This window comes from Vulpes lagopus, chromosome 13 (assembly GCF_018345385.1).
Source record: "Vulpes lagopus strain Blue_001 chromosome 13, ASM1834538v1, whole genome shotgun sequence".
Taxonomy (NCBI): domain Eukaryota; kingdom Metazoa; phylum Chordata; class Mammalia; order Carnivora; family Canidae; genus Vulpes; species Vulpes lagopus.
Genome location: NC_054836.1, coordinates 37,464,713 through 37,479,286, shown reverse-complemented (window position 1 = coordinate 37,479,286; position 14,574 = coordinate 37,464,713).

Genomic DNA, 14,574 nt, shown 5'->3' with positions numbered 1-14,574 from the left:
TCACAGCATGTGTTCATCCTACTGGCAAACCATGGCCACCAGTGCCAAATACACAGGCCTGGTGTGCTTTCGCCGTGCATTAGACTGCAACATCGAGGCTGCACGTGATGCATTTTAACTTGATTTCACTTATGACACAATATTGAGGTAACAAGCAAGGGGTGATGGGACAGGGTTTGGTTTGTCCAGTGGAGTCTTGAAGGCCCTAGAGCTAAGCTAAGTTCTCACTCCTCCACAGATGATCCCCCAAACCATCTGTGCTTCTCATAGGAATCACCTAGGAATCTCGTAAAAATGCCATTTCTGGGTTTGAGATCCTGCAGGTCTGACAAAGTGTCCAAGTGAAGCCAATGTTGCTAGCCTGAAATATCAGGTCGCCCTTCTCAGTGCTAGCCACAGGGTCATGAGATAGGAGAGTCACCTGAGAGCTTTTAAACACTGAAGCCCAGGTCCCAGGCCCAAAGTTTCTGATTTAATTAGTTCTGAATTGGGACTTGGGCATAGCCAACAACATTCTAGAATCCCCTCAGCAGCCAGACATGAGAACTACTGAGCAAGAGCCTCAAGGTAATTAATTTATCAAGTCTCACTCGGTTATGAAACAATGCGATGGCTGCACCAAAAACAGTAAGCTACATTAGTGGCTACCTTTTTTCAGTTTAAGGCAGCCTTTCTTTTCAGAAACTCTATTCAGTTTAAATGTTAACATATTAGTGGCAATATTTTAAAATATGTTTCCTCATCATGAAGCTGGTTTCTCTCCACAGTCCCCACAGCCATTAAGAAGACTAAGGCATAGGTTTAATGTGCCAGGAGGATGGGGACAAGAACTGACCAAATTAGGGAAGTTGGTTGGCTGGGGAAAGTGAAGTATGGTGGCATGGGGCCGGGGGAGTGAGGAGAGACAGGAAGAGCAGGAGAGGCCCTCTGCCTGCAATAGAGAGCATTTCAGAGGAGAGTGAGCAAGAGATGGGGTAGGAATCCACCTGTGCCTGATCATGTCAACAGAAGAGACCAAGAGCTTAGGCCAGGGTGGACTTTCACAGCAGAACCAACAGGATGCCCACTAATTTAAGAGACAAAGGTCACCCCTACAGAGGTACAGAAACCCAGAGGACTACACAGAGACCCGTACCTGAGTCCAGCTTCTTCTATCTCTGAAAGCTTCCTTTTGTATCTAGACATCATCTGGGCTGAGAAAAGGCAGGAGAGAGAAATCCACAATTCTGATATAGATCATTTACTCACAGGAGATATTTTTGTGTCTCCTTCAAATGGCAAATTTAAGTTTCCTTGGCTGTTACCTCACCACCATCAGCAAGGAAAGGAGGAAAGGCAGGTTATTTTTTCCGTGGAACAATCATAGGAAATAAAAGATACTGTTCTTTTGAGCATGAGTCAGTTTTTCACAGTGAGTTGTTGACTTCATATATCTAAGTCATTCTAAATAAAGATAGCCCCTTGTTTGTTGCTGTTGTTGTTGTTGTTGTTGTTGTTTTCCTTAAAGTAGCCTAAGGGGAAGAGAACAGAGAGTGATCCATGTTTCCTCTGTGGGACTTAAAGGAAGCAGAAGAAAGATCTTTCTAGTGGGAAAAATACAGACAATAGTATTGCAGTATCTGCTGAGTACTGCACCCAAGTAAGGCTTACCCCATACCAAAATGCTCTTTTAAATCTAACTACTTAGAGAAAGTGGTTTCTCAACTATCTGTGAAATTGGTAAAAAGAGGATTATTATATCGCTTAATAACCAAATCAAGTGTCATAAAGTAGCTCTTTTCAGGCTTTTCATGGCTTCTCTAAGCCACTATTTGGTGTTTATCTCCTCTTGCCTCCCCTGTGTACTTGCCAACCACCCTTTAGGCCTCCAATCTACCCAAGATAGGATTCTTAAGGGGGATTTCTCAAAAGGACACAGGCTCTTTACTGTAGACATAAAGGCCATCAATCTAAGTAGTGGAAATATTCATTTAAAGTGTTTTTTTGTATTAAGCATGTCCTATTTTCTGTATGCTGATGCTTTGACATCTGGGGCCTTGCTGACCCTGGATAGACTGCCCCTCCCAGGGCTAGCCAATTCCTAAAAATAGGAAATAACTCACCTGTGAACATGCCTTCCATATGCAACCAACAAATCCAGAGCCCACATTTCCAACCACCTCCTCTGCTGGGTCCCCATGCCCAGGGCCACTATTCAATCCCTGCCCTGAACACCCCAGGGCCAAGTACCAGACAACTCCTATGCCCCAGAGCCCTCTGAAATTATTCAAACTACCCAATCTTAACCTCTTACTTGCCTTACCTGTTCCTTCCTGTAGAAACCTCCCTCTGCCTCCTAGTGACCCTCGTGCTTCCCCATGTGGCCCCAGGTGGTTTTCCATATCTCCTGTTTCCAGGGAACTGTGAATAAATTTCTTCCTTCATGACAATAATTTCTGTGTCTGTTTTACCACATCAAATTAGAACAAATCCTGGATACCCCTTACAACACTTGTCTTGTTAATGGTCCAGCCCCAGGCCAGACCAGGAAAGGCCACTTACTTCATTCCTTTTCCTTGAAGAATGAGAAGCCTCTTCACTTCCACCCCAACCCCAACCTCAACCCCATGGAGAATACAAAATGCAACCAGATAGCTGATGGCCCAGGAGAGAAAATAAGAAGAGTTAAGAAATTATGGGATTGAAGAGGGGAGACAAGAAATGCAGGCAAGAGAGGTAGTTGGCTGAGTGAATATAGAGAGGCAACTCAGAAAAGCAAGAATGTTTTTTACCCTATCCTTTTTCTTCCACATTCAGGTTTGATCCTGGAATAGGAAAAATCCCCCTGCCTCACCACCAGTCCCTGGACTACACACCATCAAAAGTACTTCCCTATCCTACCAAAGGTCAAAAGCAAAAGGGATTTGTCACTTTGCTATTATCACGATGTCTCTCCAAGTCCTATAATATTTCCTTACTAAATCCTCAGCTTGCTTACCACATGACTAAAGCTTAATCTGGTTACGTGGCATTTTCATGTGGCATTTTACTATTTATTTACAAAGCACTTTATTTCCATCACCCCACTGGATTCTCCCAACAATCCTGAAAGGTCAGCAGGAATTAATTTTCTGATAAAATCCCTCTCTATTCATCAATCCCTCAATTTAAAAGGCAACCTCAGCAAAATTTTATTATCAGAACACACCAAATACCAAATGGGATTCAAATCTTTTGAGCCATTTCCACCAATCCTCACAAGCTTTCCTCTAGATAGTCAAACAGGGCTCCCTTTAATAGGGGCTGAATCCTGACATGTAGCTTGAGACAAGGGAAATTATTCTAATACCATTTATGTCTCCAATACTTAGATCAATACCAGTGTAAAAAAGGTCCATATTCTACACACTCAGGGAAAAACTCAGATGCAAGAGGTTCAGGAAATAGATGTGGAAAAAATGTATTCAGAATTTCACTACAGCTGAAGCCATAATTAGGAGCCTTGTACTTGCTAGCTATTAAGTGCTAATCTTTATAATAGTGCAGATATTCAGGAAAACTAATAAATTTCTATTAACTCTATGCTTCTCCTTATGGCACATGAAAACGTGACTTTAAAAAATTACAAATTGGATAACTTACAGATATACCTTACTTTGTACAATAGATTTCTCTCTTTAAATGTGTGAGCTGACTGCACTTCTGTGAGTCAGACTGCATTGATATGAAAGGATATGGGGAAGGGGGAAAGGGTGGGTTTAATATTTAAAAGAAACCCCTGGGGCAGCCTGGGTGGCTCAGCGGTTTAGCGCCACCTTCAGCCCAGGGCGTGATCCTGGAGGCCTGGGATCAAGTCCCTCATGGCATGGTGCCTGCTTCTCCCTTGGCCTGTATTTCTGCCTCTCTCTCTCTCTCTCTCTCTCTCTCTCTCTGTGTGTGTGTGTGTGTGTGTGTGTGTGTGTCTCATGAATAAATAAAATCTTTTTTAAAAAAAGGAAAAAAAAAATAAAAGAACCCCATAGACATCTGTTATAACTGAAAGAATAATTACCTTACAAAAGCAGTTATCTTCTAATTTAAATACTGTGTAAAAGTGTGATTTTACAGGTCATATTTGCTAAAAGTGGGATATAGATAGAGTTAGTTTGCAAAACACTTCATGTAAATTCCCTTAATGAGACTTTTTATGTATGAAAACATGGCTTCAGATATAACTTCTGGTGGCTGCACCTAGTGTGGGGTCTGAATGTCCTTTTCTACCTCCAGTTTTGATGCAAACTAGCTGAAGGACTATAAGCAAATTACTTATATCTGGTCATAACTTGATTTCTCTTTTTTTCTTTTGAAAGATTTATTTGAGAGATAGAGAGAAAGAGGGAGAAAATGAGCAGGAGGGGCAGAGAAAGAGAGAGAGAGTCTCAAGCAGACTCCATGCAGAGGATGGAGCCCCATGTGGGGGTCAATCCCAGGACCCTGAGATCATGACCTGAACCGAAACCAAGAGTCCAACACTTAATTAACTGCACTGCCCAGGTGCCCTTGATTTGGTTTTCTGTAAAATAAGAAGTTTGGAATAAGTCATTTTTTATTCACTGATTTTTCTATACTCACTCATTGGTTTAACTTTTGAATTTAACATATATCAAGATGTTAATATACGTCAAGATGAATTGTCTAAGAACAATTTTTATATTTTTTTCCCTGTGGCTTTAAAGCTATTAAATTCAAGCCTGCTTAATGCTTCCATTAGATTGTGATTTTGCAAGATGTTTTATGTATCCAGCCTTGTTTACTCCTGTGAAGCAAGGAATATTATTTGGGGAAAAAAAGACTATATACCACTATCCAATGGATAATCATTACATTTATTATCTTGAATTTCTATTGAATTTCTCTCTATGTGTTTATTATCCCATAGTCAGCAAATTACCATATGTTCTCCTCTAGATAGCTACTATTATATCAGACATATGCTTGTAAGATTTACTTTTTGTCATTATTTATTTTTTAATCATAGTTATGCTCTGCCATAAATGAGAGAAGACAGATGCATCATTTCCCCAGCCCTGGCAGACAAAAAGGGATATATTCAGAATCAAACAAACACTATAGCACATACCCACTTTTTTTCTTTAAAACATACAGCACTAGAATCAGGGCTGTTGTGTATGGTTGTGCAGGTTGTATACTGCACAACTCTGATACACCATTAACATCATGTGAATGGTACCCTTGGCATTGTATACAACCTGCTGAGCCATATGCTGAGACCCTTGCTGAAATATATGCATGACTTAGACTAGTCAACATATTTCCAGGGGAAAATGCAATTTTAATAGTATATAAATACTATGGGGTTATTGTAGATAAGCTATAACCAGAGATAAGAAAAATCAGAGTCAACCACACAGTGTTCATAGCTGATATATTTCTCTTTACTACTAAATTCCTTCCATCTAAGGATATACTTGCTTTCTCCATTTTATCATCACCTTCAAAACTCCCTGCAGTATAGTTTCTGTTAATCCAACTTCCTGATCCAACTTCCTGTGCTCTCCCAGGTTCCCAGTGACGTGATACTGACTTAATTTCTCAGTCTTCATTTTCTTTGGATTATCTCCAGCATTTAATTTTGCTAGCCATCATTCTTTTTATATGACCTTTCTTGCTGAAATGGTTTCTTCCTTTAGGTTCAAAGATGGATGGTGAAGATCTTACCAAAGGGGCATCCTGTATGGATGAAACCTATGTTTTGTTAGAAAAGTTGGAACTACAACCGAGGCAAGAAAAATAAATTATCTGCATACCCATAAAGGAGGGGTATGAAAAATGAGCTTCCATCTTGGGAGAGGTATGGGTCATGAGGAAAGAAAAAAGGGATGTAGTGTTAGCACTACACCCTGACCTGGGATTCTAGTTTCTGCCCTGGTCCTATCAGGTGGCTTTATGTGCAACTTAGAGACTCTTGTCCCCAAAAGGAGAGCATTCAGGGATCCAGCTTCCAGGACTTGAGTATCCTATGAGTGAGTATGATTCTAGAAACTCACTTCTCAAGGAACTGCTGAAAGAAGATTTACCCCAAGACCAGCCACAGAAGGAGAAGACCAGCCTCCACCAATGTGGTCTCTGAATCTAATGACAGGACATCTTTACCTGCATAGATAGGGTCCCTCCTTTGTGTAGCCAAGGACCCCACTCAACCCCTGAGCTTCAGCCATAGAAGAAACATAGAACTTATCCCCTCAGTGTCTCTAAACCAGATGGGATACTCATCCACTGTAGCTCAAACCTCCACAACTTCTGTCTCCCGAGACATCAGGAACTGAAGCACATTAACCCTGGAGCCACTGTGGGAGTTGGGGCCCCACCCACCTTCTTCTATATAGAGAAAACTGGACATCCTCAGAGTTGAGGCTCTGAAACTGAGGATGTCCAGTCTAACTCAGTCCTACCTCATTTTCTGACTATGATAAGTGGAAGCTTATCTTAGAGAGTTATTTAGCTTATTTTTCAAAGTACTTTAAGTACAGTAAACATGCTCAGCCCTTGATCTTTTTCCTTACTTCCTTGTAGAAGCACTAGCTTTTGCAGGCTCAGGCTTTGTGTCTGCTATCCACTACCTGGAATAGTCCTCCTTTCTGTTTCCCTGTCACCTGAACAACTCCTACTTGGTTTTCTGGTCTCAAGTAAGGCATCACTTTCCTCTGGGATTTTTCCTTGACTCCCCAAGACTAAGTCGGATAACCCTGGCTGTTGTTCTTCCATGTCTCTAACTATCAATATCCTGACACTATACAAACTGCTATATAGTTGGATACACCAATATGGCCCTTAGACTGTAAGATCCTTGAGGGCAGGAAATGCCCTTAAGACATCACCTTCTTTGATATTACCAATGCCTAGCACAGAGCTGGGCACAGAGAAGGAACAAAATAAGTCTTCTGTTAAAAAAATGTAATGTGGATCCAATATTACTTAAAATATACTGAAGTAAGCTACAGCTGGGTTGAAAGACTTCAGCAATTAAGAATTGAAATAAAATTGAAGAAAGTATTTGGAATCTCTGTAGAGAAACTATTCTAAATACTGAAAATATTGAAGTTGTCATCAGAGAAAAAGATGGATATCTTTATAAATATAAAAATGAAAACAAAATATGGCAAAAATCTATTTAAATAAATAAGAATGCAAGAGAACAGGGGAAATATGATAAACATAACTAAAGCTCAACATTCAACATATATAAATAATATGATACAAATATATATAAGACCATATTCTACAATTGGAAAAGGGAGATATATGCTAAAGCATACAAACTAAAAAATTCACTGCTCAGTAACAAGTCAAGAAATGGAGATTTTAAAAGTCTGCAGGTGACGTTATATATCTATTAAGATAAATACAAATAATAAACCCCAATATTTATAATCCTGTGTGATTTACAATTATTACTGTTGACATTATAAGTTGCTGCAGTCTGGAAAGCAACCTGGCAAGATGAGAAAAAGAACTAGAATATGTTTATATGCGAAACTTCACAATTTTACTTTGAGGGGTATATCTTAAGGAATTATTCTAAAAGTAAGCCAAAGATTAGCTATATAAAAAAGTTCATAGCTAGGCTATCTAGAGATTCTGAAAACTGGAAACAATCCAGGTGCCAATTGATGGAATTATGGTATATAACTGCAATGGGCATCACTCAGGGTAGCATTATATGGACTGTGTCCTGATATGGGAACCTGACACAAAGTAAGAAAAAGATAAAAAGGCAAAATCTAAAACATGTACCCAGTGGTTGCTGCCACATTACGGACAGAAGGGAATTCAGAGATATTATATCCTGTTTAGCTTTTAATCTTCCCCAGCTTCCTTTATTGGTAAAATTGCTTCTACCTACCCCCTCCCCCCACCTCAGGTATATAAGTGAGGAAAAAAAGAAGGATCTGAAAAAGAAAGATATGTCTGTATAGGCATTTTAATTGGTATGCAATGTACATAAATCTGATTGCTGGCTATTATGAGTACAATCATTATTATTTAATGTACCAAGGCTAGAATTGTTTTGTTAAGTAAAAGCCAACTAGTTGGGGAGGGGGGATGGGTATTTAGTGGTTGCAACAACACATCCTCCATCACACATCCTCTCCCAGCCATGTAGCACACACATTCCTTCTCCCCATCTCTCTTTACTCCCTGGCCAGTGCAGACCACACCCCTCCTCTCACTAGGAATTTCTGCTTCTGGTTTATAGTTGAACAAGATTAGCTCAAAATTTGTAGGGATTATTATGCTTTGACCTCCTTGGAGTAGTGATCTCTCCTTTGAGTCTAACAAGACAACACCAAGAACAATTTGAGGTTACAAGGAGAATGACAGAGACTCACTAAAGAGACAGAGAGGTATGAGGAAAGATTGCTGCACAAGAAGCCATGTTCCAGGCTTGAGAACCAACTCAGCACTACCAGTTCCTTACCTCAAACAAGTTCCTCAGTCTCTCTGACTTCAACTTCTTCAAGTTTCATTTGGTAGAGTTGAACTACATGATTTCTCAGACCCTTTTCCTCAATGTTATTCTTCTTAGGGAGGTGGGGAGTGTGGTCTGTTATGCAGTTGACCCATAGTCAAGGAAGCATAATTTCTCTAAACTTTATTTCTCCACTTTGCCTTTCTCTCAGTTCGTGAGGTGATTCTTTTATTCACTGTCTCAATTTCTTCCTAAAGCTGTTAATATGACATTTCTCTTTGACTATCATATTTTCACTTTTCTTAGAATCCTCTGAAGCATTTTTTAAAAATAAATCTTATTTTAAGAACAATTTTAGATTTATAGACTCTGAAGCACTTTGAGATATATAAAAACAGAAAAGAGGGTTTTTTTAAAACTCATAAAAGACACAAAATACTCATAATTTTTGTTAAAATAATTACTTTATAAATACTAAAATATTCTTATATTTTCTTTTGTTAGAAAAATAATGAGATAAAGCAGCTATTAATTAGGAATATATCATCTTGACTCCTAGCTAGTCTCTGGGCATAGTTAAGTAGCTAAACTGTTTCTTCTTCCTCTTCTTTTTTTTAATAGCATTTCTCCCTTTTATGAGACAGAAAAATGGCATAAAGCTAGCTATTTGGAATTTTCATCATTTATAAATTTACTGTCAAATATTTAAATAGCAATAAACATATTAAAATGTAAGTGATGAAATTAGTTTTTCAAAAATGTTAACTTTTGTGAAAGAGCCGATTATTCACTTATCATTTCTCTATTAGATGTCCCTATAGTATCTTATTGCAATATAGAAGTTTCTAGAGCTAGACACTTTGCATAGTTTACATTTCTTAGAACTATTAGAGAGTGATTTCTTAAAGAAATAGCTTAAGACTTACAGACTCACTTGAGACATCAAGGCAACCTTGAGAAGACTGATAAGGTGGAGATTTATCCATGAACCACAGAAAGATCAAATGGTATAAAGGTTTAAGTTCATCTGATTGTGGGTTGTGGACTTCAATGACAGATGGAATTGATCCCTTAGTTATCACAGTATTTGCTTCCCAGCAATAAGGTTAAATGCCTGAGAACTCCCTTAGCAAGAGAATTCACATTTGAAAAATTTGTAACAAAATAGAAATGGGGCAATAGGTTGGAAGTGACCCAGTGAGGTTTTTATGAATAGTCCTTCTATTCTTGAAATAAGGAATCAAAATAGGTAAAGCACAGAAGATTTTCAGAGCAGTAAGACTACGCCACATGAGTGAATATATGTCACTATATGTCTGTCCAAACCCACAGAATGTACAACACGAAGAAAGAACACTAATGTAAATTATAGACTTTGGGTGATAAACTATGGACAATGTAAGTTCATCAATTGTAAAAAAAAAAAAAAAAAAGTACCACTCTAGTGGTAGAAGGGAGGGTGATGTTGTATGAGGGAGGCTATGCATGTGTGGATGCAGAGGTCATATGGGAAATCTTTGTATCTTCCACTCAATTTTGCTGTGAACTTAAAATTAAAATAGAGTCTATTTTTTAAATCCACTGAAACCAAAAAATACGGATAATACTATAGAAACCTTAAATTAGTAATAGCAAGTACTGTATTATTAATTTCCATGTACTATTCCTCACTAAAAACTTTTCTGCTTACTTTTCTTGGAGCTTCAGTGGGATGCTTATAAATTCATTTTCTTTTGTTGTAGAAATTTGCACAATAATGGAAATTATGACTCAGATTTCCTATATCCTGCTTCTGGGAAATTGTCCCATTCCCAAAGGCCCAGAATAACCTGGCCATTTTATAAGATGTTTTGGAATAGCTATTTGTTAGATATCTCTCAATTCCCTCCTCAACAATATAGAATTAGCTCTACCCATAAGTAACCTGTTGTCAGAACAACTACTGACATTCTCCTCCCCCTTCTCTGACATGCCCTTCAGCTCCTCTCTCCTCTAATGTCCCCCTTTGCAGTTTTGAAGTCTACCTGCATCATCCTTGAGTTCTTCCAAGGCCTTATTAAACAAATATCTCCTTCTCCACCATCTACTGTTACAGCTTTCTATGACCATTCCCTAGTTTACTCATTTTCTAAGTATCCCTAACAAGAACATATTGGCTTCCTGCCTATCTTCCAACATTCTTGCTTTTCCTGGCTGTGTTCCTGACTTTCTAAATAATATAGTCCAAAGCCATTATGCAGGCCAAGCAATGCAGGCATCTGTGTTGAGGGTAAGGTGCTGTCAGGGCCAACATCAGGTGCTAGAGCCTCAATAGGATGGCAAGGGCTCCTACCCAGGTTGGTGGGTAATGATGTAGCCTGATGTGCAATACTGGAGCCTGAGTGGGAAAAGGAGAGAGCCTATGTGGTAGGAGGAGGGCTGTGGCAGCCCAAAGTTGGGTGGTAGAAACTGAGAAGTACAGCATCTGCTTGAGGCAAGAGTGGGAAAAGTGATGGTTATAGGAGATTGATTACATACAGGGAGAGTTAATGTAATTACTGAATATGTTAAAGATAATTGGAACCAAGTTTCCTTTTGGATAGGGAAATTACAAATATGGTGTTGAAATTGAAAGTATGAGCTCATTTATTAGTTCATGAGTATTGAACTCATAGGTCTCAGTATAGAGATTGATTGATAGATAAATAAATAAACAAATAAATAAATAAGCAAGCAAGCAAGCATTCATGTGTAACAATGAGCAAACCTAGTCATCAGATCTTGGTTTTTAAACACCATTGTCCTTAAAATGTATCAATGCTCCTTAGAGAAATGTTGGATTTCAGGGTTGAGGCAGGGCAAGTACAAGATTGGCCTAAAATATCATATTAGGCTGGAAAGTAAGGATAAGCTCAAAAAATAATGGGTACATGTCAGATGGAAACAGGATTCAGCTTTAGGGTCACTCACTAGCCAAATCTGGGACCATTTCAAAATAAATAATGATATTAGTAGATTATAATCCACTGAATACAACAGAAACCAGTGATATAAATAAATGGAGAGGAAAAAAGCTGTCCTCACAATATGCCAACTGATAAACATAGAAATAATGATAGAATTAGAAAATCCCCATATGACAATTATCAGAATAATAATGGAGCAAAGAAACATCAATGGATGCTTAAAATAGTGGATAACATTTTGAGAAATAGAATATTTCATAATCTCAAAGTACCCCCTCACAAAATTCTTACTAATTACAAAGAGGAAAAACAGTAACTTAATAGTGGGAGAAGCCTGGCAAACAACATCAAGTGATCAAAGATAACATCACTAGTAACGGGTCAAATCAAAATCATGTACCACCTGATGGGATGCAATGAGAACACAGCATCATTTCTGTGATATTCCTGCCCACACACAACATTCCCTACCAAATGGGTAATCTGAATCTGATCAGGAGGAAATACCAGACAAACCTAATTTGAGGGGCATTCTACGAAATAACTATTTCGTAATCTTCCAAAGTGTCAAGTCATGTTAGTGAAAGAAAGACTAGGAACTGAAGGAGGTTAAAGAGACATGACAGTAAATATAAGACAAGATCTCAGACTGAATTCTTAGGTATGAAGAATGTCATTGGGATAACTGGTAAAATCTGAAGAGGGTTTAATGATTACATACTAATGAATAAATGTTAATTTCCTGATTTTGATGGTTCTGCTATGTCTATGTGAGGGAATATTCTAATATATAGCAAATACAGGTTAGACTATTCCAGGATAATGGTACTAGGTCTGCACCTTACAAGTAATTCAGAGGGGAAAAAAATGTTCTTTGTACTATTCTTGCAAGATTTTTTTAAGTTCAAATAACTTCAAAATAAAAAGGCAAAATACGAAATAGAATGTGCTGGTTGGGAATCATTGGCTGAAAGCAAAGAAATTGATGGTAACCAACTTGAAAATTCAGAAATGTATTTACTGACAGGAGACTGGATAGCCATAAGGAGGACTTGAATGAAAAATGAGCCTCAGAGAGGACAAGCAGCAGGCAGCACCGAGAAGTCTCGTTCAACCCTATTATGAGGCTGGAGCCCTTTCAAGCCTCCTCTTAGAACCTCCACCTGAGAAGGCTTGAACTTCTACACCTGTGGGCCTCCTCAAGTTTAAGTTTGGCAGAATCAGTAGTTCCATTGTTCCACTTGCATCTCTAGGTTTCTGCTTTCTCTTGGTTTACCATTTTGTCAGCTCTTCATGCTTTCAAGATTTGTTTTCAGTGGGAAGGTTTGTCCAAACAATCTAGGTGACCATATTCCATAAAGATAAATCTTTGCTTTATTCTCTTCATAGCCCTTACCACTTCCTAAAAAGTCTGTGTATTTCTTTACTTTCTGTCTTTATGCACCAGCCTGAAAACTGAGATGACAGGGCCCATCTGCCTTGCTCATTACTACATCCTCTCCCAAGGAAAAAGCAAGCATGGCCACAAAGAACCTCTGCTACCAGAGGTCTGACAAATCTTCCAGAAGACTGACCTAGGCACATACTCCTCAAATTACCCTGAGACCCATAAACGCACATCCATTCCTCTACATATCACGCTTAAAACCATTTTTGATATCTGGCTCCCCTGGGTTCATTGTCCCCAGCTGCTCCCTTTCAGGTGTACCTTACCTCTTCCTTCTCCACTCAACACATGCTGGGAATGGCTCTTCTTTATTTGGAAAATTGCTGCTTATCTTTTAATAACCTGTTCAAATGTTACCTGCTCTATGAATCTTTCCCCTTATCTCTAGACAGGGCACCATAGCCTCTTTAACCAACTCTACTATAAAGACCCTTACCATATTATACTGAAATACTTTGGTAATTTCTCTGGTATTCTCACTGAAATGTTCATGTTCATCACTGTATCCCCAATACTTAGCACAGTGCCTGGAACATATTAGGAGACCTATAAATGTTGACAACATCCTAGGGCATCAGAGCAGATTAGTGCTCTCTGGTCAAACTTCTTTCAACTACTTGTAACTGAGTCTCAAGTTACCCAGGAACTAAATAAACATTCATATAAAATATTAATAATTAAAATATCCTCTTAGGCCTTAGGATATTTTAATTCATTCATTTTACATTGGCATCCAAAGATCTACCTTGTGAACAAACATCCCTGGGAAAATTCTAGGGCAAATTTTGAGAAACACTGTTCTGGACTATTTGTGACTTTCAGCTTATCCTCATTCACTTTGGTCTTGGCTGGTCCCCTCTCTAGTTAATCAGCCTCTATAAAACAAGGCAGACATCCCACACAGTTCTGCTTTGCTGCTTTGGCATTTTGATGCAGATTGTCACTTTCTTAGTTGGATTTCCACAGAGACTTGAGGACTCAATTGTTTTGTTGAACTCTAGTTTTATGTGATTTTATGTCCTGCAAAACTCATAGTTATTTTGACTTTTAGTTCTCATACTTCATGGTTTCTAATCTGAATTCCAAATCAGCTATCTGGGACTCCTAGCTCTATCCCCACCCACATAATTTTTCATTGAAAAAAAACCACTAGACCTCCTGGATCTTGAAGGCCACTCTCTGCCCAGAGCTCCTAAAGGCATCTACCTAAGTTTTCCTCACATCTACAGTTCCTCCTAAAAAGCTATGAAAGGAAGCAAGATGAATGCATGCTTTGAAGCAAAATGTCAGTTCTTTTGCAGTTATAAAATTGGTTTTTTTGTTTCACTTGATGCTGACTTAAGGGGCTGAAATATCTGAGTTCTCAAGCTTCATTAACCACTATCCCATTAAATGTCATGTCAAGTGAAGATCAATCTTGAGGCTCTTCTTCTATTTCCTGAGCTGTGGTACATTTTATCTTCATCCCCCTTGATGAACCCCATTAAATTTGTTTCCTTATCTGGTTCCCCCAGGAACATGAGTAAGATAGATCTGGCCTGTTTATCCAATATAAAGATGGTCCCAGCAGAATGACACTCCTAAGAGTTATTTTTAGGCCCCAGTGAATGCCAGTAAGTGATGTGATCTGATCTACATGATCATGTCCAAGCTGTATAACATTAAAGAAACCCTACTTATTATCATGTGTTGTTTTAAGAGTTTTCAACTTGCAAAAAAACTGTATTGTTCCC